Genomic DNA, 27,018 nt, shown 5'->3' with positions numbered 1-27,018 from the left:
TCGCCGAAACAAAGTGCTTTGCAAACTATAGCCCGCAGGCGAGTAGGCGCCGATACCGATCTAGGCGTTCATTCTGGACGACGCTACCCAGTCGTCGGTCTCATGTGCACACGGACAATATAACCTTGATAACGGCGCCGGTGGTGTAGTGGTAAGCGTGATTACCTCTCACCCCAGCAGGCCTGGGTTCAATCCCAGTCGGCGCCGCCGGGATGTTCTGAGGCATAACATCTCTGATCACGCCTTCCTTCGGATGGGAAGTAAAGCTGTTGGTCCCCGGTTCATGAGTTGATGGGTCGATAGGTAAGGTCCAGGTGTGGAAGCTGCCTCCCTGGCGTCGGTAGCATTGGTGCTCAGCACGGAAAACAAGATCGACGGAAAACAAATCAAGGAAAAAAAAAAAAAAAAAAAAATATAACCTTGACCTTCTGCAAGCAAATTGACAAATTTTATATGTCATATACAATCTTTACCACCTTCTTGCATCTTACATATAAAAATTATCATTATAGCACCGACAAACCGACATGACACTCAATTCTGACTTATGCCTGAAAATCGTAAACGGCCGATTTAAATGTGCAGTGATCCGAACTGTCAAAACCATAGGATTTTTTGATCTAGATCAAAATAATTTGTCCAGATTAGATCAGACACGAACCAAATTATAACTTATGCATGCGGGTTCATGGATTAGCTAAATATTTCCCGCGAACACGGAGCCAGATGTCAGTAGTGTGCTTTGGTCAGTAAATTTATTGTTTTTGCTATGGTCAGTCATGTCGGTTTGTCGGTGATTATAGTATCCCATTGTTTCATAATAACAAAAAATAGCATTTTAGCTGTAATGAGCAATTGCAAGCCTGGTTATCAAAACCGAAAGTCGATGAAGAGAATCGATCAAAGCAGATAGGACCTTTTAACGCGATAAACAATTCAAGACAAACAATTGAAATGGCCTTAACCCCATTTTGTAAACAAACCTTGTAAGGCCATTTTCTCGCGAACCGAAACCTTCATTCGCAAACCTAAATCACAATCGGGTAGAGGAGAATTTCCCCTACCTGTTCATTGTGTAAGTTTGCCTTTGCGGACTTCGGCTCGCGAGAAAATGGCCTTACAAGGTTTGTTTACATAATGGAGTTAAGGCCATTTCAATTGTTGGTCTTGAATTGAAAGCGCTCAAAACACCAAGCGTTCTCCACCGATTCAAAAGACTTCCGAAAAGTTCCACCCCATTTACTTGAAAGCTCCACAAAGCTCAACCTTCCGCCTCTGCATCGGTATGAGTGTGAACGTTCCACAAAGAACCATGCGGGCGCTTTCTCTCCTACACAAACAAACCACCCACATTCGTGTCTTTGCACAGTGCGAATGAGCAGCATATGTATACTGTGACCTGCTCCTACTGCAGCCGCTACATAGAAGGGCATGGCGACGGCGGGATGAGGATGAGAGTCTGTCGTTTGGCTTTCTCATGTGACCTCTGAATTGAGTCCGAGAAGGTTGGAGAAGACTCTGAGAGTGAGCGTATCCTTCTCCGAAGCAGTAGTGGGTGGGCGTAAGGATCTTTGTCCAATTTTCCATCCCGCTGCAGAAGGACGGTTCATTCGTTCGGAGTAATCGTCTGTGGATGGTCGCTTCGTAGTCAGAGTTGTTGTCTATCGCCGCCGCGTTCTAGTTGTCCGATTATTGTTGCAGTCAAAGTGTGGTGGCGTGTAGCGAAAGAGAGCGTGGTCCTGCTGTTGGAAGTCACTGAGCGCGGGAGAGAATCCTTGTATTTTGTTGGAGTGCGTTTCTGCTTTCGGGGCCGAGTTGGGGTGTTTGTGGGTGGTGGTGGTTCTAAGAACCACATCATTCACAAAATTTTTTCTTCTTCAGGTCAGTTCAGTGAGGAAAATGGCGCCGTTCATAGTGTTCTGATGTAGTGCTGCTGCCAAGGAGTTTGAAACAGAAAAATATCACTAGCCTGTTGATGAAAATTTGAGATAGTCTAATGCAAAAGTGTTGATTGTTCCGTGTGTTAGGGAAAGTTATTGCGAAAAGTGAATTGATTTAGATTCGAATGGAGTTTTCTGGGCGGTGATCAAAGTGAAGTCGTTGCTTTTCGGTGTCCAGTGAATAGGAAGCGGATCGTTTCGGGAAATTTGTTGATTTATTGCTGAATTGAGCGAGAGTTGACAAGCGAACTTCCGTGATCTAATTGATGAATGATTCCTTCTGACAAGTTGTGAGGTGAAAGTTTACGCGTAGGAATATAGATTTAGTGTTCAAATTAACCAACGTCCATTGCGACGACGACGACGACGACAACCACCACGGTGTGACGAAAAGGTGAAATTTCCAAGTGAATTCCCGATAGATTTTCATCAAGTGCAGAGTGAGACAAGTTGGAAGAAGAGAAAAAGCAAGCTCCAGAATACTTTTCCCATGCATATAGGGTGATTCTGCTCTGGTGAGGTGTGAGAACTACGTGCTTGGTGAGAGCACTCAGAACCCATCATCGTCCTCCCTCCGACGCGCTAGAAAAAGGATACACACATCCACACAACTGAATCGCAGAGGAGCGCAACAGCACGTCTAGACCGAAAAGTAATGTCAAAACTCTTACCTTTTTGAATTTTTTATAGCATTAACTCAATTTCCAGTGAACAATTGCCTCTCCAAGGGCGAGGAGTTTCGTGGGATTCTAAAGTTTTTTTTTATTCAATCTGGCAAATCTTCTCGGTTCGTGGAATTTTCACCTGCCAAAAAGAAGGGCTCACTGAGAAATTATTCTCCACAAAATAAAAAAAAATAGACACAGATTCAGATTTAAGGGAGATGAGAAAATTACATATTTTTTTAATGTGCAACGATTCGTTCTAGCAATGTGGGAGAACAAATCGAAACAACGATGACGACGACGATGAGCTATTACGTCATCATTTTTGTCGCCATTGTCACCCATCGGAGCGGGGATACACTTTTATGGCGATGCCGATGCCATGGACACCTTTGCTCCCTCCGCGACACCATTGTTGTCGATGTTGTTGGCCAGTAGGGGACGGTGGGGATAATTGATCCGGGGAGAGACATGGTCCACCCAGGTTACTTCCACGATTTTACGTTGAACATATCATGTATTCTGCAATAGTTATTCATTATTTTGATAAGAAATTATCTGAAATATTTTTGAAAGATTCTGCTTAGTTGGCGGATGAATAATGGCTATTCGTTGTTTTTCCGGGTTGGAGACTGTTAATGTCAGAAATGCTTTCTGCTTTTAGTGCCGTAAAACGGGGGGATACTGCGGGTAGCTTTGATAGGATAATATAATGATTAAATTTACTCTCTGCACCATTTCCAATTTTGTAGCTTAATATATTACCTTCAATATCGTATAGAGTTTCTATATATAATGTTTTACATATTTTGCAATATGTGAAAATAACAATTTTCTTGTTTTCGCCTGATAGAAAAGGCACTCAAACAATCACTTATTAATTGTATTTCCGATCTGACATTTACAGATTTAATTTTATCTTCTTATTGCTTATGATGTTTCTGATTATATACTTATAATATAGATTGAGTCACTTTCTTTATTTTTTCACGTAAAACATACTCCTAAGAAACAATTACTGTCAATGAAACTCTTGTTTATTCGAATACTAGATATCAACTAATTTTATAAAATAAGGGATCAAGTTCACTTTCCCAAATTTCAGAAAGACGGCCATTGAATTGGGATTCGCATTGACAAAAAGATTGTATCTACACATTACTGGCTTAGGTATTGAGAAAAATCAAAACAGGGGGATCCCAAACTTAGATTTTTTGCCGAGATGGGCACCACCGAGCAGCTCGGTATTTTATTTTGCTAGAAATTCAGCAAAAAATATGTTTGTTAGCTGAGATCTCGGCAAAATTCCCGTTTGCTAGCTGAATCTCGGCAAGTTTTTCACTGAGATCCAGCAAAATAAAATGCCGAGCTGCTCGGTGGTGCCCATCTCGGCGAAAAAATCTAAGTGTGCAAGTTCCCCACTTTCCCGTATTCCCAGATCGTCACAAAAGGGGGATTCTCATTTTTTCCTATAAGAAACGGTCAAAATGCAACAATAGCGCTTCTGGTTTACTCTGTTCGGTTCTGTTCTCATCCATGGTGCGTGGGTGGGATTTGGGTTGAACGAATTAATTAATATATTATATTTTAATCTTTGCAATTATCTCCATTTTGATTGTTGTGGCTAGCCGTGTGAGGCCGTGGTGGGAGTGGTAAGGTAAAATCTGGGTTCAAAAAGTTTTGAGTAATGAATTTAATCTAGGTAATTATGGATCGTGAAAAGATTATGAGTTTCATGGAGGAATGGGCCACAAGTTAATTTTATGCCTTTGCTTTCAGGCGCATTTTTGTTTGAATCTGTAATTGAATAAATATTACATTCTCAAAAAACTTAAATTGCTTATTTATGCCGACGACATGAAGCTCTTTTTGGAAATAACAAATGAAGAAGACATCAATATATTCCGGAATGAAATACACATATTCTACATATGGTGCAAAAAAAGTCTACTAGAATTGAATGTAAAAAAATGTAACTTAATATCATTTAGTAGAAAAAGAACAACTTCAAATATTTCAATTGCATTAGGAAATCAAACTGTAGACAAATGTGAAAGAGTTAGGGATTTAGGAATTATCTTAGACTCTAAGCTAACTTTCATAGACCATTACAATACAATTATTCACAGGGCAAATAACATGCTAGGCTTTATCAAGCGCTTTTGCTATAACTTTCAGGACCCTTACACAATTAAAACACTATATATTGCCTATGTGAGGTCAATACTGGAATATTGCAGCATTGTATGGTCTCCATTTTCAATCACGCACGAAGAAAGATTAGAATCAGTACAAAAACAATTTCTATTATACGCTCTTCGTAAATTAGGTTGGACTTCATTTCCTCTTCCATCATATGAAGCACGCTGCATGCTTATAAACATACAAACATTAAAAGAGCGTCGTGAATATGCAATGGTTTCATTTGTAAATGATATCGTTTCGCAGCGAATTGACTCAACAGAACTTTTATCAAAATTAAATTTCCATGCACCCACTCGGCAACTCCGAAATCGAAATTTATTTGCCATAAAACATCATCGCACAAATTATGCAAAATATGGGCCATTAAACCGCATGATGGTCTCTTACAATAAACACTGCGAAACCATTGACTTTACAATGTCTCGGCATAAACTAAAGCAATATTTTTATTCCATAAGAAATAACAACTCATAAAAGAAAAGACAAGAAAGCTGACACTACTTTTTTATATAAATATATATTTAAGAAAACAAAACTGTATTAATTAATTGTACTAGTCTACGTTGGTTGACGAAATAAATAAATAAATAAATAAATAAATATTGCTTCGGAAATCCCAATTTTCGTTCCGCAAATCACACGAGATTTGTTCATCCGTACCAAGGGTATCAAATCCGCACCAAAGCAAAAACAGTTATTTTATATCCTGATGAATGTGGGCGTCTATAGTGAATTCCTATATTGAGAAAGAGAGATAGATTAGTAATTTCCATTTAATTATACTACCTTAATTGCTAATCCGTGACAGATACCCATATTTCGTATACAATGCACAGTGGTCCAGAATGGGAATTTAGCAGGCAAGATGCAATTAGAGCCTGAAATTGAAAAAAAATTCTGCAAAGTTGCTCCTGTGAAATAAAAAATGTATTTTTTTTCGTTTGCGTAAATCAACCTGAGCTGATTAAAGGCTGAATAAGCATCTTTTTAGCTGTAAAAGTTAGTTTTTGACTGAATAAGCTCTTATTTTGCTTTCAATGTTTGTTGGGACGTTCTTCAGAAAAGCTATACCTCAACTAATTTCAAGCAAATTTGTTCAAAAATCCCAAACACGGACGAAAAGATAGAGCGCAAATCGCACAAACAAAACACTGCGCATGCTCACGAGAGCGATCTCAATGCTCGGTTGACCGCTCACCATTTCACCAATCAAAAGAAGGAAGGAGAAAAGCAGCGGTAAATAAAAACGCTTGCCAAATCGTTTTCTTCGTCAATTACTTTCAAGCAACGTACGGATAACCGTGGAACAGCACGTATCGTACCAAAAAGAAGACGACGACGAATGCACCCACATCCACCGGAGGAAAGGTTTCCCGCTATAGGCGTCATCCGGTCGGCTTCGACTTGCACTGGCGTGAAAGAGTCAAGTAGCGCTAGTTGTTATTTCATCTTCTTCTTCTTCTTTCCTTTATTTAACGACGGTCTCTGTTCCGCAATCTAGTGCCAATCACCGACGGACATCGATTGCCATCCATTGACGGCAATCGAATGTGCAGGAAGGCAGCTTCCACAGCTGCGTAGGATATCGCACCCATTCAACACAGATGGGCCGGGACAAACGGCTTTACTTCCCTTCCGAAGGAAGACGTGACCAGAGATTTTTATGCCTCAGAAAAATCCCACCGACCTCGGCTAGGATTGAACCCATTGGGGTGTTAGAAAGCAGTCACGCTTACTACTACACCACCGGCGCCGGTTATTTCACAACATTCCAATTCAATGCTAACCGGAGCCCGTCTTGGTCTGGTGTGAATGTTGCCATATACTTGCAACCAGGAACGCTCCAGCCCGTAGTAAAAATGTTGCATCACTTCTGATCGGCCACAGATGTGTCATGAGATCCACCGCTCTAAGCCATCGTCGTTAAGTGCATTCCCAAGCAAAGGATTATACCAAATTGAAAACAAGATCTGTGAAAACAAAATGATATCTGGGATAACAACATACTTAGAAAAATTCATGTGAATTTAGGTGCTCTGAAACTGTCATATACGAGCGTCAATGATGACACAAAATTGAGTCATAATAGACGCAAAATTCAGCTCAATCAAACGTACTTTTCGTCGAGTAACGAACTTTTCAGTCTCGGAGCACTTAATTTTACATGACATGTTTGTTTACGTCTCATCCTTTATGTCAAAGATGGATTCCGTCACGTGTAAAATTAGGTATTTCTAAGTGTGAAGACTTGTTTTCAGGTTGTTATTTTACTTTGCCAGGGTTTCGCGTTACATCGTCACCATCATCGGCGTCGTGAAGCAATGTCGAGTGGATTTGCCTTTTCAGGCCCAACAACCAACAAACAAATGGCCCTTTTCAGGGAAACCAATTCAAATACAGAAGGAGTTAAGATAATAGATTTTCAAATTATTAAAAGAACTAAGAGCAAACACGTTTGTTCCGACCACTCACGGACTTTGCACCATCGACAAACCGACATGACACTCAATTCTGACATATGCCCGAAAATCGTAAACGGCCGATTTAAATGTGCAGTGATCCGAACTGTCAAACCCATAAGATTTTTTTGATCTAGATCAAAATAATTTGTCCAGATTAGATCAGACACGAACCAATTCATAACTTATGCATGCGGGTTCATGGATTAGCTAAATATTTCCCGCGAACACGGAGCCAGATGTCAGTAAAGTGCTTTGGTCAGAAAATTTATTGTTTTTGCTATGGTCAGTCATATCGGTTTGTCGGTGTTTGCACTACATATTCCAGATCTTAGATGTACAGGGTGCGTGATGAATTTTTGCAGTAAATTTCAAATAGTAATTTCTCATGCTTGTGCATCATGATTTAGATATATTTGGCAGCACTGGATAGCTTACACTGTTAGGTGTAAGATTTAAACAAACAATGTTGAGTAAACGTAAAGATGTCGAAACAAGAGAGCAATCTGTCAGCCGTTGTCGCTTTGTTGCGCGCCGGAGTATGCATGAAAGAAATAATTCGGTCGGTAAATGTGTCTGAAAGAACAGTGTATAATATTAAAAAAGGCTTGGGAAAGTGATAAGACGGAGCACCTGCTCATACTACTCCTTCTCCAATTTCCTTTTTTCATATCTATTGAATAAACCAAAAATTCCGTGCGTATTGTGCACGAAAATGCTTAATTTTGTTATCAGAAAACGAGACGTTTCCGTGATGGGAAAAAGTGGTTTCCCTAACACAGTCGCCGAATATTGATACCTAGCACTGAGCATGCCAGACGGTACCTATCTTTATTGCCTTTTGATGCAAATCTTAGCCCCTCGTATTGAGAGAATGAGACAAACAAAAAATTCTTAAGGGTCTTAAAAAGCGTAAAAGCAAAATTGATCTGTGACATCAAAACTAAATACTACGCCGAATCTAAGCGCAACATTTTTTTCGGAGCGGTAAACTTCACCTTACCTGGGAGATTCTGGGTATTTTTGGAATTGGGATGACGTATAAAGACTGGATATCAATGTCAGGCGCCATCTTGAAATCCAATATGGTGGCTTCCGGTTGAAGAAAAGCTGGGAAATACTAGCAAATACCCTTCAATATGGATATTTCTGGAATCGGGGTGACGTCTAGAGACCGGAAATCAATATCATATACGTCATCCCGATTCCAAAACTTTCCATATTGAAGGATATTTGACATTATTTTCCAGTTTTCCTATAACCGGAAGCCGCCATCTTGGATTTCAAGATGGCGCCAGACATTGATTTCCGGTATCTAGACGTAACCCCGATTCCGGAAAAACCCATATTGAAGTGGAAAATGACAGTATTTCCCAGTTTTCCTACAACCGAAAGCCGCCATCTTGGATTTAAAGATGGCTTCTGACATTGATTTCCGGTCTTCATACTTCATCCATATTCCGAAAATACCCATATTGGAGGGTATTTGGTAGTATTTCCCAGTTTTCCTAAAACCGGAAGCCGCCATCTCGGATTTAAAGATGGTGTCTGACATTGATTTCCGGTTTTTTATACGTCATCTCGATTCCAAAAATACGCAGGATATTTGATTTTTAATTTCCCAGTTTTTTTTATGACCAGTTTCTGACATTGATTTCCGGTCTCTCTAGACATCACCCGATTCCGAAAATACCCATATTGAAGGGTATTTGTCAGACTTCAAAATGATTGCCAGTTCCTTCGCTACCAATATTGTCAATCAAAATATTGAATTAATTATTATTGAATTAACATCTGTCGCTTGGTACACATATTTTACTCACTTTTTTTGGAGCACTGCTATTTAATTCTTGCCAATGTTCTGAACCAGTGTTCACTCGGCTGTCGACAAAAGCAGGCCACTCTCCACAGCACACAGCAGGCCACATGTGTGCTACGCGATCGTCTGTTTTCTCGGCAGCAACCATTGTGTGGTCCTCCTCATTGTTCTTCGTCAGCAGTTCTTTCGGTCGATGCGTCGTCGACTTTGGAAAGCAACCGTTTCGTGATAAGTGTGTGAGTGCTGACTTTTGCGTCCATTGCTGCAATGGACGCGCTCTGACCCTCGTTGGCGTAACCGCCATATAATGAAACTACTGGACGGATGGAGGAGGCTTTTTGGATAGCGGAAGATAAAGTGTTTGTTGTGTTGTACCTTTTGACTATAGTTTTAAGATGTATTGTATAGTGACCAAGAATCCTCGGCTCTGTAAAGTTAATTCGGTTGAGCCTTATCAAATAAATTAATATACAAACAATGTTCTGAACCAAGAACGGTATCCCCGGTTTTGGTTTCATATAATTGAACCATGCATACGGTTCAGATCTCGTGAACCAAAACCAAAATTCTAGCACACCGGTTTTCGGTTTTCAAGCTGCGGTTCTGTACATCAACTCGAAATCCGGCAGTCGGTTTTGATTTAGGCTGTGTTTTATTTCAAGACCAACAATTGAAATGGCCTTAACTCCATTTTGTAAAAAAAACCTTGCTAGGCTATTTTTTCGCGAACCGGAGTCCGCAAAGGCAAACCAACATAATGAACAGATAGGGGAAATTCTCCTCTACCCGTTTGTGGTTTAGGTTTGCGAATGAAGGTTTCGGTTCGCGAGAAAATGGCCCTACAAGGTTTGTTTACAAAATGGAGTTGAGGCCATTTCAATTGTTGGTCTTGATTTTGCGATTTTTTACTTAATTTTTACCGATGGACAATTTTCAAATAAACCTGCTATTGTACCAGACTTATTTCTGACGAGTAAGGAATCAATTTTGACGCACACCTTCTCGAAAATCAGCCCATCAACAACAGAGGGATTTTCGAACATCTTAATTTATTTCGAAGTGTGAAATTTAACTGAAAATTCACCAAATGGAACACAGCCTTAACACAATGGTACACGAAAACTCAACCAAACCACGGTGCGTACCGGTTGGTTCAGTTGTCCATCACTGGTTGTGTGTCTTCTAGAATTCTTGAAACCTTTTCATGTCCTAAATTGCTGAAAGATATGGTACTTAATGTTTTTTTCTGTAAAATTTCAAAATTTTAAACCTAAGAACTTTGTTTTAAACCTGGTTCAGGAAGATTGGTAAGCATGAGATCTTGATATAAATATTCAGTTCTGGAATCTTTAAATCATGTTTTTATCTGGTCCTGGATGTTGAAAGTTACCTTATGTCTGAGGTCATAAGAATCCATGAATCTTGAATTATTTCTCAATTTTCTATGTTTAAGATATCAGGGGTTCAAGGAGTTAGGGACTCAATTTCGTAGCTTAATAGGGTTACGGTATGTAATGTGGGTCTAGTCCTTTCATTCGGCCTATCACGCAAATAAATAATTAATTAAGGAATATTACACAAAAAATAAGGAAAATATTGATCACTGATGATTGATAAATGTGTACCACACACAAATCAATTTATATCACAACATTTCAATACATTTTCAGCTCTCGTAAGTAATAAAACTGGTTGAGAATATCACTCTGTTCGGAGTTTTTAGCCGCCATGACTTCTAAGGTTAAGATGGGAAGGTTGCACTGACGATCATCAAATGGCCTGATTATGGCATTTATTGAATGGAATTACCTGATAATACACACTAGACGTAAAACTCACAGTTACTGTTTGAATATTTTATGTTTATTTTAATTGTTTAACAACGTTTTCACAAGTAAATCATGGACCCAACTTTAGGGACACATTTCTTTTCTATGTTCCTAACTTTGGCCCATGAAATTCATTTGACAGCATATAGCAATAAGAGTAACGTCAACAATGTGGTTTGCATTTGGATGATAAGGAACGAACAGGAAGGGAGATTTTTTCTGCCAAATCTGTATAATGAACATCACAATGTTTTGATTTAGATATTCTGCGGTCGAAAGACGATAAGCGAAATTTTTAATTTTTAATTTTTAACTTGAGTGATTTAATGTAGTTTTCGTAAAATTTTCTCTAAGAAATGTTTTGAGGAATGAAGAGTATTAAGTTAACAGTGATAGTGATAAAAAAAAATACATAAGAAAACGTTACCAAGAGCGTTTTTTTTGAGAATCAAACAGGATAGGACGAAGTTGCATCCATAAATAGACCCAATTTGGGGACAATAGACCGATATTACATACATTTCCCTGGTGAGTTTTTGTCTTAAAAAAAGTAAGTTTTTCAACTTTTTGCGGTTCCTGATAGCAAACGACATGATAAGCATATCTAAGCATACCATTTAGCAGTAGAATATCGTTTGCAGGTAAATTAATTGATGAGTTATGATTAAAAACGTAATCTATGGCTGCATATTAGACCGAGGTTAGGGACGTATACCCTATTTGATTGTTTCAATCATAAACATTTTATTCCTATTATTATTAGCTTTGAAGAGTTTTTTACTCAAAACTTTGAGACTTGCGAATATTAGTAGATTGAGGCTATCCATGAGCTATGTAGATAGTTAGAGGATGGAAGAAGTTGTTGGAGTTGGTTTAAAGTTCCTTCAATTGAAATCCAAATCTTTAAAACGGCTGTCTACTTAGTAAGTGGGTAACCCTATTATGCTAACAATGGATCTCTAAAATTCTTCATTTTGTGTATGCCTAACGTACATTATGCCTAATGTATTTATGCCTAACGTCCATCATGCATAATTTCCGTGTATGCCAAACATATTTATGTCTAATGGAGTACACTATGCCCTTTGAAAACCATATTTTGCGTGTAACTTTTTTAATCCAAATTTCTCATGAAATTTTCGTTATCTTCTAGAGACTTTTAAAGCATTTTAAGACGCATGAAGATGTTATATGCACTCAGATATATTTAAAAAATGAGCAAGGTCCAATTGATTTCATAAGAATTTTGTTTTTGTTTCTGATATTATATAGAATAATAAACGCCCTTTCAAACTCCGTCAAAATATATGTTTTATGTTTGCCCCAATCGTTCGGCAAAGGTCAAATTGATGGAACCCTCAGTAGCTAGGGGCTCGGAATGATTTTAAAAGTGCTCATTTTTTTTGCGTATTCTTAAAACATTAAAATAATTATTGGATAAAATCTTGAAAATACGTTTTTCGTGAGACATGGAAATTTTTCTAAATATTTCTATCAACAGAATTCCGTAAAATAATGTTTGAAGTATTTGTAGGTTTTTACATTAGCTATATCTTTTGCCAATAACGCAAATCCGTATCTACTGCTTATTTCAAAACTCACAAAAGCTTGGTACATCATTTTACGAATTTCAGTTGATGAAAAAAGTTAGAGGCAAATTAACGTAAATGATTTTTCATGCATGCCTACCATCGATTTTGAAAATAAGCTCGCATTAGAAACTATATAGCTATTTATCTCCTTAGAATATCTCGAAATCCTAGAATCTTGAATTTTGAGTGATTTGTACGTTTTCTACAAGCCTAAAAAAAAAATCAAATTCTAGTAGTGAGAGATAAATCTGCTTCTGGCTGAAAATTTCTTTAATGAAGTAACAATCACATTTCGGAAGAATTTGATTTTTAAAACCGAGATTACGAAAATCTTTATCTGGTCATTTGTTTTTTTTTCAACTCCGTAATATTTCGATGCACAAACGCGACCCGCAATAGCTTCGTGGCTGACATCGTTGTAAAAGAGAGATAGCAAACTATACGTTCTCTTTCTAATATAGCAATGTGCAATGGAATTATTTTTGTGGCGAGTCAACTCTCAGCTTAATTTGTACATGTTGTGAATAGTCTCGCAATATCAAGAAGTTTGTAAAGTCAATATCAAGCATGATATTTTGTTTCAAATCACGCGTGATATTGAAAGCGTATGATAGCGTAAAAATATCATTTGGTTAATGATTTTTCCAACATTGCTAACAAATAAACTAATTTGAAAAATTGCTAAACATTTGTTTTAGATAAAATTGTGGCTTATGAGCATTAGCATGAACATGAACATGATTGACTGCCCACGGTTGCTACTCTGTTATTGCCAGATCAGCTGCAATTACACAGAGAACCAACAGATGATGTTTGGGACTAACATTCATACTCAATCTAATCTAATCTAATCTAATCTAATCTAATACAAACGCAGCCAGTACGAGAAAGCATCATGGAAAATGATTAGGTTAGATGAGGTCTAATCATTTTTCTTGTCTAATTGATGTTTACAGCATATCTGAGATATGATATAAATATCAATACGGCCAGGCTTACTGCGTTGTATTTGCCGCAAAGATGATTCTTGGAAATGAATGGGAACATTTCTTGAATCTACAGGGGTGGAAGGATGCGTGGACATACCGTACCAAACGCTCCGAGTTACTATGTGTAGTTGTGTGTAATGTGTAAATATTTATACAATATTGAAGAATCATAAAATAATGCAATGGAAGGATCTTACCGAATTTTCTCCTAAGTTGGTAATGATTCTTTTGCGCTTAAAAGTTTCGTTGGATGCATCCGCTCCTTGTTTATCATGGGGTTTGGGATGCAGTTTCTCGTCACTGCTCGTGGTTATGTTTAGTGATGTGATGGAGATCATTTCTTTCACTAGAAACTACTACTTTTCTAGCAGTTAATGATCACCAGTGATGAGAAATTTGTAATATCAAACAAAACTGTAAACAAATATCACCTCAATGAAGGAAATTGCCAAAATACTTACTATTTTCCTCTGCTTGTAAAGAAACTGGCAAAAGCGCCTCTTCTTCATCCGACGACGAATCCATTGCTCACGATCGCTATGACGCTGCGAAAAATACTGCCGCTCCGGTGTGGGTACTAGAAGTTCGCTACCGCGATTAACGCGCCAATTTGGGGGGACCTTTCCGCTCCCAATGGAATCAAAAACGACGGAAAACTGAATCACTGAGCAGAATACCGTCCTTAAACGCACTTGGAAATAGCTTATATGTACCTAGATTTGCAAAACTTCTTCTGATAAAACTTGGAAAACCGCCTGGGACTAACATTCATACATAGATAACATAGCAGCACACAACAACAGTCCATGATCGAATCCCAAATCAGACACATTTAAAAGATATGTGAAAGCTCTGGCATCTGGCAGTTTTGTTTATATATTTGTCGATTAATTTTTAGAGCCGGTAAAGAAGAAGTCGATAAAGTAGAATATTGTAGAATATTGAACTATGATGTGCAAAGCTATTGATATCACCATATGAGGCACATAGAATCCAAGTGTGTCACAATTCAAATCCACAGTGTTCAGGCATGGTTCATAGCATAAGAAGCACAATAAGCGCAACATTAAGTGTGAGACACATGATGATGACGTGTGGAATTTTTTGAGTGAAATGCTGATAATAACGTACCGTAAAACGGGGTAACTTTGACAGTTTTTTAAAGTATATTCTAAATATGTTTTACAACTGCTGAGGATCCTAAAGTCCATTCGTTTGTTATATGTTTAACAGGAATTATTGCATTTGCACAATTTTTTTGTCATGTGACCGAACATCAGTTTGAATGTAACCGCTGAATGTAGAAAATCATGCGTGAATCTATAATCTATATAATATGAAACATCATAAGCAATAATAAAATAATTTTGATGACTTTATCGAAAATACATTTAATGAGTGATGATTTAAGTGTGATTTTTTTCAGATATTTGGAAAATATTTAAAACATACTACAAAAAAATCTATTTGATAGCAAAGATTATACCCTAAGCTACAAAATGGAACCAATGTTGCTAATTCATAAATAGTGCAGAGTGTAAATTTAATCATTATATTTTACTATCATCATCATTATCAAAGATATCCCGTTTTACGGTACCCTAAACACTCCCTTAGCTCAGTTGGTAAAGGCTCAGCTACAAAGTAAGACCATGCTGGAGGTGGCTGGATTCGATTCCCGGTCCGGTCTAGGAATGTTTCGAGTTGAAAAATTTGTCGACTTCCATGGGCATAGAGTTAGATTGTACTTGCCACACAATTATACTAATGCAAAAATGGTACAGGCCTTGATAAGCTCTCAATTAATAACTGTGGAAGTGCATCTAGAACACTAAGTTGAGAACAATAAGCTTGAAATGTGAACAAGATGAAGATATGAAGTATAAAAAGATAAAAAGGAAAAATCTTATCGAAGGAATCAAGTGGACCTGCAACAAGCTGCCTCGTAGTGTTTTCATATACTGTCATCAAATCGTCCTTCTTCTTGACGTAATAGTACCAGCCGTAGATGGTCCACGGGGATCAACATGAACTGACATGAGACTCTTTTAGAATTTATTTGAAATACCCCTAGGGTAAACGCTCCTATAGTTGCGGTACGTTAGAAGCGTTAGGTTCCTATAGTTGTGTATGGAGACTCCGTACACAACTATAGGAACCTAACGCTTCTAACGTACCGCAACTATAGGAGCGTTTCCCCTACTTCACTTCAGATAAAGTTTCAACGTTCGTTGATTGACCATTCTTTAAGTTCGATTTATGTGGCGATTCAGAAGCGAGAAATTAGTTCTATAGTGCGCTGGTTGTTTGTATCATGCGTGCTCTCATTTGAAAACTTGTCCAACTGCCGCGGTAGTCAATTTGCAGTAGCTCGTTTCGCTCGGACAGAACCTGGAAGCAGTTCCCTTGTTCTTGACCTCCGCAACTCCAACTCCAAACTTCGTGCACAATGAATTCAGGTTCAACACACTATTAAAAGCACTTTTATGTTAATGTTCAGTTAGAGGAGAAAAAACATGCAGGATAAATTAAAACGTCTTTTTTCAACCGCAGCCTACTGCGATTCTTTAGATAACAATTGTGACTTATGTGGTTCTTAAAGAAATGATTAAATTGTTCCATGCATAATGATTAAAAAAAATAGCTCAAAAACTCATTTTGTATGAAATGAACAGCCGACCGAGCACAACCATTAACATGTTGAAGAAAAATCTCGGATGGAATCTAACGAATCTCAAAATTCAAACTTTCCGAGCAAATTGAGAGGATTCGGTCTCATTCATACTAGATACGTTGGCACTAGATACCATATTGTAATGCTACACAAATCAAACAACGGCTCCGTAAAGCTGTTACGATTGAGTCCTTAAATTTTACAATTAATTTTGCAAGTTTAAATAAAATACATTTATTTTAAAGCAACCTATGAAAGAAAACGCTTTAAGGCCATTTTATCCCACTAACATATTTTACACCAAACCCCTCTCACCAAAATCCTTAGCTTCGTGCTGTGCTAGTTCCTTTTATCTAAATGCCTTCAGCCAAGCTGAAACAACAACGTCTTGTGTCACATGTGCGCACGCCATTTTCACATTATTTAAAGCTCATTCCATCTGATTGATTGTAGTAGCCGCGCCAACGAATGTTCATGGCGTTCACAGCACGAAAAACGTTCATCCATAATTTATTTTAAGTGATTGAGGCACCTTATGTCTCGTATCTCAGCTGTTGCCCGCTTCAGCTGCTGTAGGCATAATGAACATGTTCCTATCCTCGCTCCGACAAGAACCGTAGTACACCTCCACCTTCACAAGGTAGCACAGAAATCAGACGACTTGGAACAACCAACTGGGAGGTGCGCTTTTTCGGTAGCATCATCATCGGTAGTGGAATTCCGGTAGAAATTATGAGCTCCAGGTGAACGACAACGGCTTCCGGTGACAGGAAATTTTCCACACGCGGAACATGCAATGCTGTGTGCTGTTTCAGGAGCTTTTAATGGAAAGCAACGGCGAGCGCACAAGGCATGTGGGTGGCTTCCGAATGCACTTTCCCGATGGGTGTCATTTTTTTATGGAAAGTGCTGTTAGCAAGCTTATCGAGGACTGATCATCGACGGTGTTGTACCGATATCATTCGGGGTAGCAATTTGAGAGCGGCTCCATTCGACACACGATGATGGCATTATTGTTTCGCCTAAGATTTATCGCTCATGCTATTTTTGTAATTGCGTGAGTTGATCTTGATTTCGTTGCAAGCAATCAACTAAATGTGTACGCACATATTAAAGTGAAGCCCTCGGGGATTGACCCAGCAATACTTGGCTAGAATTGTTATTTAAATTCATTCACCACATCTAGATTCCATTCCAAATGAAAAATTACAGTAACATTTATCCCTTGGATACAGTCTTCAATTTTTCCACCGAAATGCCATGTGGATGGCGAGTGGTTTTCCATCCGGTTTTTTCCTAGATATTTATTCGGTCTCCAACCGCTCGTGGCCAATAAAAGCTCTTTGGAATATCACGTTTGTGTGTGCGTTGTTCGCCCTTAGAGACGGCAGACACACTCTGCCATAAATACAAGAACCAATCCATCCCAAATGGCTTTCCATGGGGTGGTGTTGACTGGCAACAACAGCATCCACAGCTGGTATGAGCTTCAGCCCTGATGTGAGAGGATATACCTACACTCATTCCATCATAAAAAAAATGTTTTGTATACGTGTAGTTGAGCATTAAAATTTTATTTCACCATAAAACGGTTAAAAATAGACACTCAGCAGTTCTGAGCCCTCTTGAGCCACTTTTAATCGAGATGGGGAAATGATAAATCACTAGAATGAATAGAGTATGGTTTTATGGAGCGAAGTGGACACTTTGATGATGCCCGTTCGGGTTAGTTTATTTTATTTCGGGTGACTTTTCTGTTGTTGTTGGAAAAGGGTAATATAGGTGTGCGGAATATAATGGGTCAAATGAGAAAGTAATCGTATTTTTTTTTAAATGTTGTCAATGTAATCAAAAAAAAATGAAGGGTTGTGCCCCAAGTGCGCATTATTAACGTAGAACTACGAGGTTACCTTATTGCCTAGTAATTGAATTCATAATTACAGAATTATTGCTTTATAAATTTTATTCTAAAATAAACAAATATTAATACATATGACCATCGAACAAAGATACAACCATTGTAAAAAATCCCCACCAATCATTATTTCAAAGGCACACTTACATCCCTGGTGACAGCATTCTGAACTAAACTGTGCACCATCCAATAGGTCATGTACTTCTGAACAACTTGGCCAAAGGGAGCAGGTCGCTTCGTACACTAGTGTCACCTGGTTAACAAATTGACCACCATACAATAGAATTTATACATCTGATCAACTTTGATAAAAACAGCAATCATCGATCTAAGTAGTTGAGTTTTCAAGTTAAAGCAAGTAATTATAAGTCAAATCGTTTACTTGCACCACCTGGTGTGAAAATTTCAGAACTGAACTGTCCACTATACAATAAGTCGTGTTGACAGCAACCTTCTATCTAGTCGAGAAGTCACAATTTCACTTAAAATCGTAGAAAGTGGGGCTACTCACTGAAAGAGCGAAATGTTCTTCAAAAATTTGCCGAAGACATCTCCAAAACGTCAGAGAAAGAAGTTAGATTGCGGCGCCATCTTTGCGGAAGAGTTTTGAACTATTTGTTTATGTCAATAGATGGTCCTTATTATGATGAGAAATTTTGCCCAAGACACCAAGTCGCGGAAATGCTTCGTTTCGGAGTTATTAATTTCCTGACCCAGTGTGCAATGTAAGCATTAGACATTTTAAAAAATTGCGCTTGGTGTTTTTCTTGCCTGCTGTCCTCTGTCGCCATATTGTCATTATGAAAATGCCATTAGCCTTGGAATAAAATCCAAGAAATTTCAATAAAATAATGGCAAAATAAGAGATCCGAAATGATTTCCAGTGTGCATTGGTATGATTTTTTTTTTATTGAGATATATTTTCTGTAAAATTATGATGATTCCATCAAATTCATTTGATTTCTGAAACAACCTTTTTTGTTAACTTGAATTATTTTGGAGGCACATTCATTTAATGCTCATATTATCCCAATATACACGATAAAATTTCAAGCGCATATGTTTTGGAACTTCTAAAAAGTCATATATTTTCTTTAAGATTTTCACTAATGTCGCCATGAAACAAAATTGATTGCATGGTGATCTTGACACCAACACTCAAACCTATTTTTAACGCTAAAGATTCCCATATGGAAAAAAAAAGTTTCAGCAGAACAGAACAACAACAAGCTAACTTATGGCGGTTGCTTTGAAGCAAATAAAAATTAAATTGGATTTATAACTGATTTTCACCAAAGCGTAATAAAACTGCTTGAATACAATATTACTCTTGAAGAGGCTATGAGAACCTTTTGTAGAGTATGGGGTTCTCTGACAAAAGGTTTTAAGATAGCTTTATTGTGATCCTCAAACATGCTTTATAAACCTTATCAAGAGTGGTCCACTAAGCTGGAAGACGATCTTATAGCGGTTATCAAAAGGTTCTGATGTAGCTATTAATTTTATTGATGGTTTTATAAAATTGATCTCAAAAACCACTAAAAGAGTGCAATAAAACAATAAATGCTACTTGGGAATTTGATGCTTAAAAAGTGTTCTTTCAAAGATTTTAAATCAGCCTCAGTTTAAATAATTGTTGTACCTTTGTTCAGCTTTTAAACATCTAAATCTGGTGATTTTAATCAGTCAAAAGCTTAATAGAAATATAAATTTTAAGATTTTTTAGGCATTAAATAACAGTCTTTTCCACCCTTGTTCTGCATTCTAGTTTTAGTATAACAAATATGGAAACCACTTCATATATTAAAATTGTTATATTGATATTATAGAAGTCTTAAAATTACCTTTGCATTTCGGGATTCGAACCGGCTGTCGCTGGTTCACAGGCGTCAACCATACCTACTGGACCACTTAAGCATATGCGTGGCAAAAGGTTTGATCATTAACTTGAAGCACGTCGAATTTAAGTTGAATACTAGCAACCTGAAGAGTATTACACAGCATTGCAAAATTGTAAACAACACATGGTGAAAGTAAAACATTCCTCTAGATTTCAAGTGCAGTAAACAAATGCGTGATTTATTTGGATGGTGATTTGTATGCTAATTAAGTTCAGTAAGTGTAAAAAACCAAGTCAAAACACAGGAATCCGTCGTCTCAGGCCACTTCTGTCTGAAGATATTCCTTAAAAGCTCTTCTTCCTTGTCTTTCCTGCTGGTTCTGCTTGGGATTATTAAGGTAGGTAGTGATTTTAAAAGAACTGAAATAGCGGAAATGCAACGCGTGGCACTGACGAAGTTTAGTAATACTGTGCAATAGATTAATATTCTTTTATCAGGCTATCAAAATATTTGTAGCGCATTGCTGATTTGTGGAGGAGTGTTAAGCTTAATTAAGCCTGGCTCAGGCTTTAGTTCATCTAACTTATTGAGGTTGAATTATGGGGATACAAATCGCTTTATGCACCACAAATCAGCTATATATTCAGCCTGATGTTAATCAGCTTTGTACACCTTAAATCAACCAATAACACTAGTTTACACAACAACATAAAAAGTGTGAACTTTAGTGGTTGACCAACGTTTCTAATGCAAAATCCTACGCAGAATTCAATGCCGTGGTCAGAAAAAATTAAAGTAGAGCCATTTTTAAGATATACAAAAAATTTGATTTTTTGAATTTTGGACAAAAGTACGATTACTAAAATGTCAATATCTTTGAAACTAGTACACCAATTTTAAATCTTTTTTTTTATGAAAATGAAGCTAAATAAATTTGCTATCGTTCACTAGAATACTATGTCTTAATTAAAAATTTAATTTTGATGTCATTAAAAATTTACAGCATTTTTTTTTTATTTTTCCTACGAATTTTCCATAAAAATCTTGTTTTAATCAACATTTTTAATGGGATAAAAAGATTCAAAAAATCACTCCATCGACGAACTGACTCGGGAAATTTGACCTGATAGCTTCGTTCAAAATCATGTTCAGTTCACGATGTATCACATCGAAAGTACGCAGATAAAACTCTTTCGGCAGCCCATGGTGATTTTCTGGATGCGCTTGTGCGGATGGCAGAAAGTATTTCAGCCGTTGTTACCTCATTCATGCAGTCTTCGTTTACGGCATCGTGCTCGGGGATGACTCTCTCGCACTGAAAGGGTCCATCTTGTTCTTCTTCTTCGTCCACATGACCGCGTGCGTATAGATCGGAGAAGAATTGGACCATATGATCCTGTATCGCAGCAGAATCACCGATGATCTCGTCTCTCTCGTTTCGCAGTTGCTCGATGGTGGTCCTTCGGCGCCTTCTCTCGCCTAGCTGGTAGGTCGACAACGGCTCACCAGCAACGTAGGTTTCGTTTGTCCGCACAAACATTTCGGAGAAACTTCGTTGATTTGAAAGCATTTCGGCTTTTACCCGGTTGATGGTGGTGAGCATGGCACGGTTGTTTTGGTAGCCATCGTACGCATGCCGTAGTAGATCGTGGAGCCGTTGCTGTTCACGATTGTATTCGTCGAATGCTATTTTTGACTTCCAACAGAAGAAGGACTTTATTTTAGGCTTTGCGCACGACAGCCACCATTCCATCCACGACGAATAATTTCGGCGTTGACGAGTCCAATATTGCCACCGTATTTGAAACTCGTCTATATTTTCTGTGGTCAGGAGGTGGGGACGAAGCGCCCAGAAACTACGACCATGTGCTCTGTCGGGGAGAGGAAGGCAAATTCTCACGGTGACGGCTTTGTGTTCCGAGAAGCAGCACACATGGACAGCTGTTGATCTCAGCTGTTCTCGGAGACCGGCGCTTACATATAGCCGATCGAGCCTGGACGAGGAGTTGTGTGTGATGTAAGTGTATTCCATCTCTCGTGGACGGAGCTGCTGCCACACGTCATGCAAATGTAGCTGCTGAACGGTGGCTTGAAGAGCGGGACTCGAGTTGTGCCCCGTCGCATCGCATTGTCGAATCACGCAGTTGAAGTCGCCTCCAAGGATGATGTGATCGGTGCGATGACGAAGATAATACGCGATGGTGTTGTTAAAAAACCGCTCTCGTTCGGAACGAAGCACGGAGCCCGATGGAGCATACACATTACAAAACGTAGTGTTGTGAACACGAAGGGCGAGCAATCTCCCGTCCAGGCTCTTCTCTACGTGGGAGAATTTAATATGTTCTTTTAGAGCAATTGCCGTTCCTCTTCTCGCATGGTCGACATTGCAGACAACGATATAGCCGGGTAACGCAAGCTGTTCATTTTCAACCTCCTGCAGAAACACAATGTCTAGCTCCATTGTGCGAACGAACGTACAGAGGGCATTTAGCTTGGTTTGGTTGGTGATGGTGTTTATATTTATGGTTCCGATATTACAGCTGACGTACTCCACTATTGCTGCATTTCTTCATCGGAAACTCTGATGTGTTCGTGTTCGGAGGTGATATCATCTCGGGAGTGTCGCATTTTCTTACCCGGTGGTTGCCTACGCGTGCGTCGGCTGTTGTTCGAAGCAAGAGATGTTTGTGAGCTGTCCGTGTCGTTGCCATCGGTCCTGCGATGAGATACGGATGTACCGATCGGGATTGACAGCGGCGAGAGTTGGACAATAGCTTGCATTGCAGAGGGTTTTGCTGTAGATGGTGCAGCCGGTGGCGGCATTGTGTTTTTCCGCTGTGCTGCTGCAACTCGTGTCTCACTTGCTCCAAGGAGACTTGCCTTCAAACCCGAAGTTCCTGAAGTCGAGCTCGATGATGGTTTTCGTGGATCCGATAGCTGTTTCATCGGTTGAGGTTTGGACGGTTTTCCCTTCGTTACGTTAGCGTAGGATTGATCTGCTACGAGCTTCTGCACTAGCAGTTTTTTGTTTTGAACACATGGGATGCCGATGTGTGCAAAATCATGGCAGTGCAAGCAGGTTTGCCGCTGCCCCTTGTATCCCACCGCAGTTTCTTCGCCCTGGATTGTCACGAGTGAAGGAATGTTCTTCGTTACTACCATTCGAGCAACACGAACACCGGTATTAACACCACTAAAATCACTGTATCGGTCATCCCACATTAGGTCACGAACACTAATAACTTCTCCGTAGTCGGCGAGGAAAACTGCGATCTGGTCGTTGGTGATGCTTTCGGGTAGTTCGAGCAACTTTAACTCCACCGCACCGTCCTCCATCGTAATCCGTAGTTTGTAGGACTTGCCATCAAACACGAACTCGTGCTTGCTATCGTGTTGCCCCACGATCTTCTCGGCAAGTTCGAGGTTGTTGACCTTCACGAAGGTACATCCAAGCCGTCTGCTTGGTTGGAGTAGAAGCACGTTTTCGCGCGTAAGACCGAGTTCTTTCCCGACGAACTTATGAATCTCGTCATGAGAGAGGATCTTCGGAAACTGCGAATAGTCAACGCGAAACTTATTTTCGCGGCGCGGCATCGCGGAATATGACGTCGCGGCGAACGCGAACGCGATACTTGAAGCGACGGTAGAAAATAATCGATACAAAAACGTACAATAGTCCGTGAACGACTTCCAGAACTTGGTTGTCCAAAAACATCGACTGCTCCGCTCGGAAGTTGAGCGCTAACTGGATCGTACTTTTGTCCAAAATTAAAAAAATCAAAATTTTTGTATATCTCAAAAATGGCTCTACTTTAATTTTTTCTGACCACGGCATTGAATTCAGCGTAGGATTTTGCATTGGAAATGATCATCACCTTACCGAGTTCAAAAATGCTGTAAACTAGTGTAATCAGCTTCTGTTCTTACAGTTCAGCTTACATTTGGTATTTATTCAAGCAGATTTTTATGGAAAATCTAGGAAAATTTTACTCACTCAGTGAGTAACCCCTCTTTCTACTATTTTGAGAGAAATCCAACTCAATTTCGAATTAGTCTCTTCGGCCGTGTACGACGTCTAACGATGTGACAACCACCACATTCACAGACGAAGTGACACAAACGGCAAATTCTTTTATAACCGCGCAATCTGTTAATCTCCGTTCTCTCGATAGTCATAGCAAGCAAGCATGTGATTGGTTGAATGCGGCCAACAAGTTTGATAAATTACTATTATCTTTCTCTCTATTATTCTTTCTATCTTTATCTCACCAAACAAATCTTACATCAAATATGAAAAAAATGGTGTGAAAAGAAATGAAATCAATCAATAAATGGTCAACTTATAAGTGTTTAAAACCTGACACTATTCCGTCACATAATTTTTGATTTGTAGAGTAATGCGGGGCAAAAGTACGCACTTAACTTTTTTTTAGTAAGTTAACTATTGAACGAAAGGCAAATACCATGCGACCAAGTTACCACGTATTGCCTTAATGTCTTACCTTTCAAACGTAGTACTGGAAATTACCAAAATATTTGTGTAATATGAGAACTGAAACAGTTTTTAAAAATAGTCAAATGCGTACTTTTGCCCCGGGGGGTTGCTGAATTTATGTATGGGCACAAATTAGGGGCATTTAGTCCGACATTACATCCATTTCCCCTATCTTACTAATCATTGAAGCATCATTTTTATTTTCGTGGAACTCCCGGAAACGATAGAGAACAATCAGAAGACCACATGTCTACCTTGAAATCGGTTCCGGATGTTCCGGATTATGGTTCTATATGGTCAAATTTATTATCTACCATAACCATCTCTTGCGACATATCAAATCACATCTACTCGACGAAATATGGCCAATGGCAGTCAAAACAACAACCATAGAGCCATATAGTCACAGTAGAACCGCTTCTGAATATTCCGGATTATGATTCCGTATGGTCATATTTGATATGTCCCATAACTTTATCAAGTGACATATTAAATCTCGTCTACTCGGCGAAATATTACCAATGATACTTAAAAAAAAAAATAACAACCACGGAGCCATATGGTCACCGTAGAACCAGTTCTAGTCCAATTTGATATCTCTCATAACCATTTAGAGCGACATATAAAATCACATCTACTCGACGAAATATGGCCAATGGCATGCAGAACGACATTCATAGAGCCGTATGGGCACAGTAGAACCGGTTCCGGATGTTCCGGATTATGGATCTACATGATCAAATCTGATATCTCTGATAACCATATCAAGCGACATATCAAATCACATCTACTCGACGAAATATGACCAATGTTACCCATAAAGACGAGCATAGGACCATATGGCCATAATAAATCAAGTCCTGGATGTTACATGGATCCATATGGTTAAATGTTGTATATCTCATAACCATATCAAGCGACATATCAAATCACATATACACGACGACAATGATCAATGGCACATAAAACGACATCCATTGAGCCATATGGCCTCGGTAGAACTGGTTCCGGATATTCCGGATCATGGTTCCACATGGTCAAACCACCGACAAACCGACATGATACTTATTTCTGACTTATGCATGAAAATCATAAACGGCCGATTTAAATGTGCATTGATCTGAACTTTCAAAACCATAGGTTTTTTTTCATCTAGATTTGTCCAGAATAGATCAGACACGAACCAATTCATAACTTTTGCATGCAGGTTCATGGCTTTGCTAAATATTTCCCGCGAACACGGAGCCAGATTTCAGTAGTGTGCTTTGGTCAGAAATTCTATTCTTTTTACTATGGTCATTCATGTCGGTTTGTCGGTGTTCAAACCATCTCTCAAAGCCACTTTAGAAACAGCTCTGGATATTCCCATATGGCCGAAATGATTGTCTCTCATGGTTATGAGAAGTTAAATATAAAATCACATCTTCATGAAATATGACCAATGACACTAAAAACATTATCCATAGAACCAACCATCGTAAAACTAGTTCGATATTTTTGTTTATGGTGGCAATGGAAACATGAATAGAGCTAATTGACACCTTACAAAGGTTTCTGATGATCCAGGTAATGGGTTTACATTCAGCAAATTCAAGATTAATCATTATCATATCATACGACACATCATGAAATCATATCTATTCGACCTATTTGAGACTTTTCGCCAATTCTCTACTTACTGTTTTTTTAGCACTTCCACAATTTTTTCAAACCGGAAAATTCATAAGCAGGACTGGGAATCGAACCTAACCACCTTCAGCATGGTCTTGCTTTATAGCTGAGGCTTAACCGACTGAGCTACGCTAATGACATTCATATAAAAAAATCATACAATGGACACCGAGACGACGGTTTTAGATGTTCCAAAAAACGTTAGGATACAGGCAAATCCGTTGCCTATTATTTTTTGGTTCTAATATCCCAAATCCTTGGTTGGCAAGCATTTAAAATATGTATGAATAAATGTCTTCACGGGGGAAGATGGTTCTAAATCCTCTATAAAACCATTTGCGTAGTTTATGGACAGACCTAAAGCAACTGTCAGTCTAGCGGCGCCGGTGGTGTAGTGGTAAGCGCGATTGCCTCTCACCCCAAGAGACCTGGGTTCAATCCCAGTCGGCTCCGCCGGGATTTTCTGAGGCATAAAATCTCTGATCATACCTTCCTGCGGAAGGAAAGTATTTTTTCAAAAATAATTTTAATAATTTTTCAAAAATAATTTTTAACCGATTTCAAACATCAAAATATCAAATGAAAGGTAATTAAAAATTAAATTAGATTTTGTATTGAAAAACATTGATTTTATTTGTTTTTTAATGGTTGACATGGTTTGCAGGTTCTTTGAAAATTTAGGCATTTTTACAAATTATATCACAAAATCAGCGATGTGCTTCTTTTTTTTGATTTTGAGCTATATTTTTTTGAAGTTATCAAGTTTTGGGTTTTCACTCAATACTCCTATGCGACTAGACTAACATGCGTCATGGTCATGTTACAGTCGCTATAATTCGATGGACCCCCTAAATGCGTGACGTAATTTGCGGCTGGACCCTTAATAAAGTGAACGGTGACCAGCGTGAGGAGGATTATGTGTGT

General features: G+C 38.6%; 1 protein-coding gene across 1 annotated transcript in view; it reads left to right on the top strand.

The window, feature by feature from the left end:
• The first annotated feature begins 1,639 nt into the window (after nucleotides 1-1,639).
• LOC135716674 (cationic amino acid transporter 2) overlaps nucleotides 1,640-27,018 on the top strand; it is a 169,609-nt gene continuing 144,230 nt past the window's right edge. The window contains exons 1-2 of the mRNA XM_065239003.1: nucleotides 1,640-1,790; nucleotides 1,882-2,592. The gene's annotated coding sequence lies outside the window, so the exon portion shown is untranslated. The remainder of the gene's footprint in view (nucleotides 1,791-1,881; nucleotides 2,593-27,018) is intronic.

Source organism: Ochlerotatus camptorhynchus, unplaced genomic scaffold (assembly GCF_037179485.1).
Source record: "Ochlerotatus camptorhynchus isolate MF236.1 unplaced genomic scaffold, CSIRO-AGI_Acam_v1.1 ptg000046l, whole genome shotgun sequence".
Taxonomy (NCBI): Eukaryota; Metazoa; Arthropoda; class Insecta; order Diptera; family Culicidae; genus Ochlerotatus; species Ochlerotatus camptorhynchus.
Note: the sequence above shows the minus strand (reverse complement) of the source record. Positions and strands in the feature narration are given on the sequence as shown.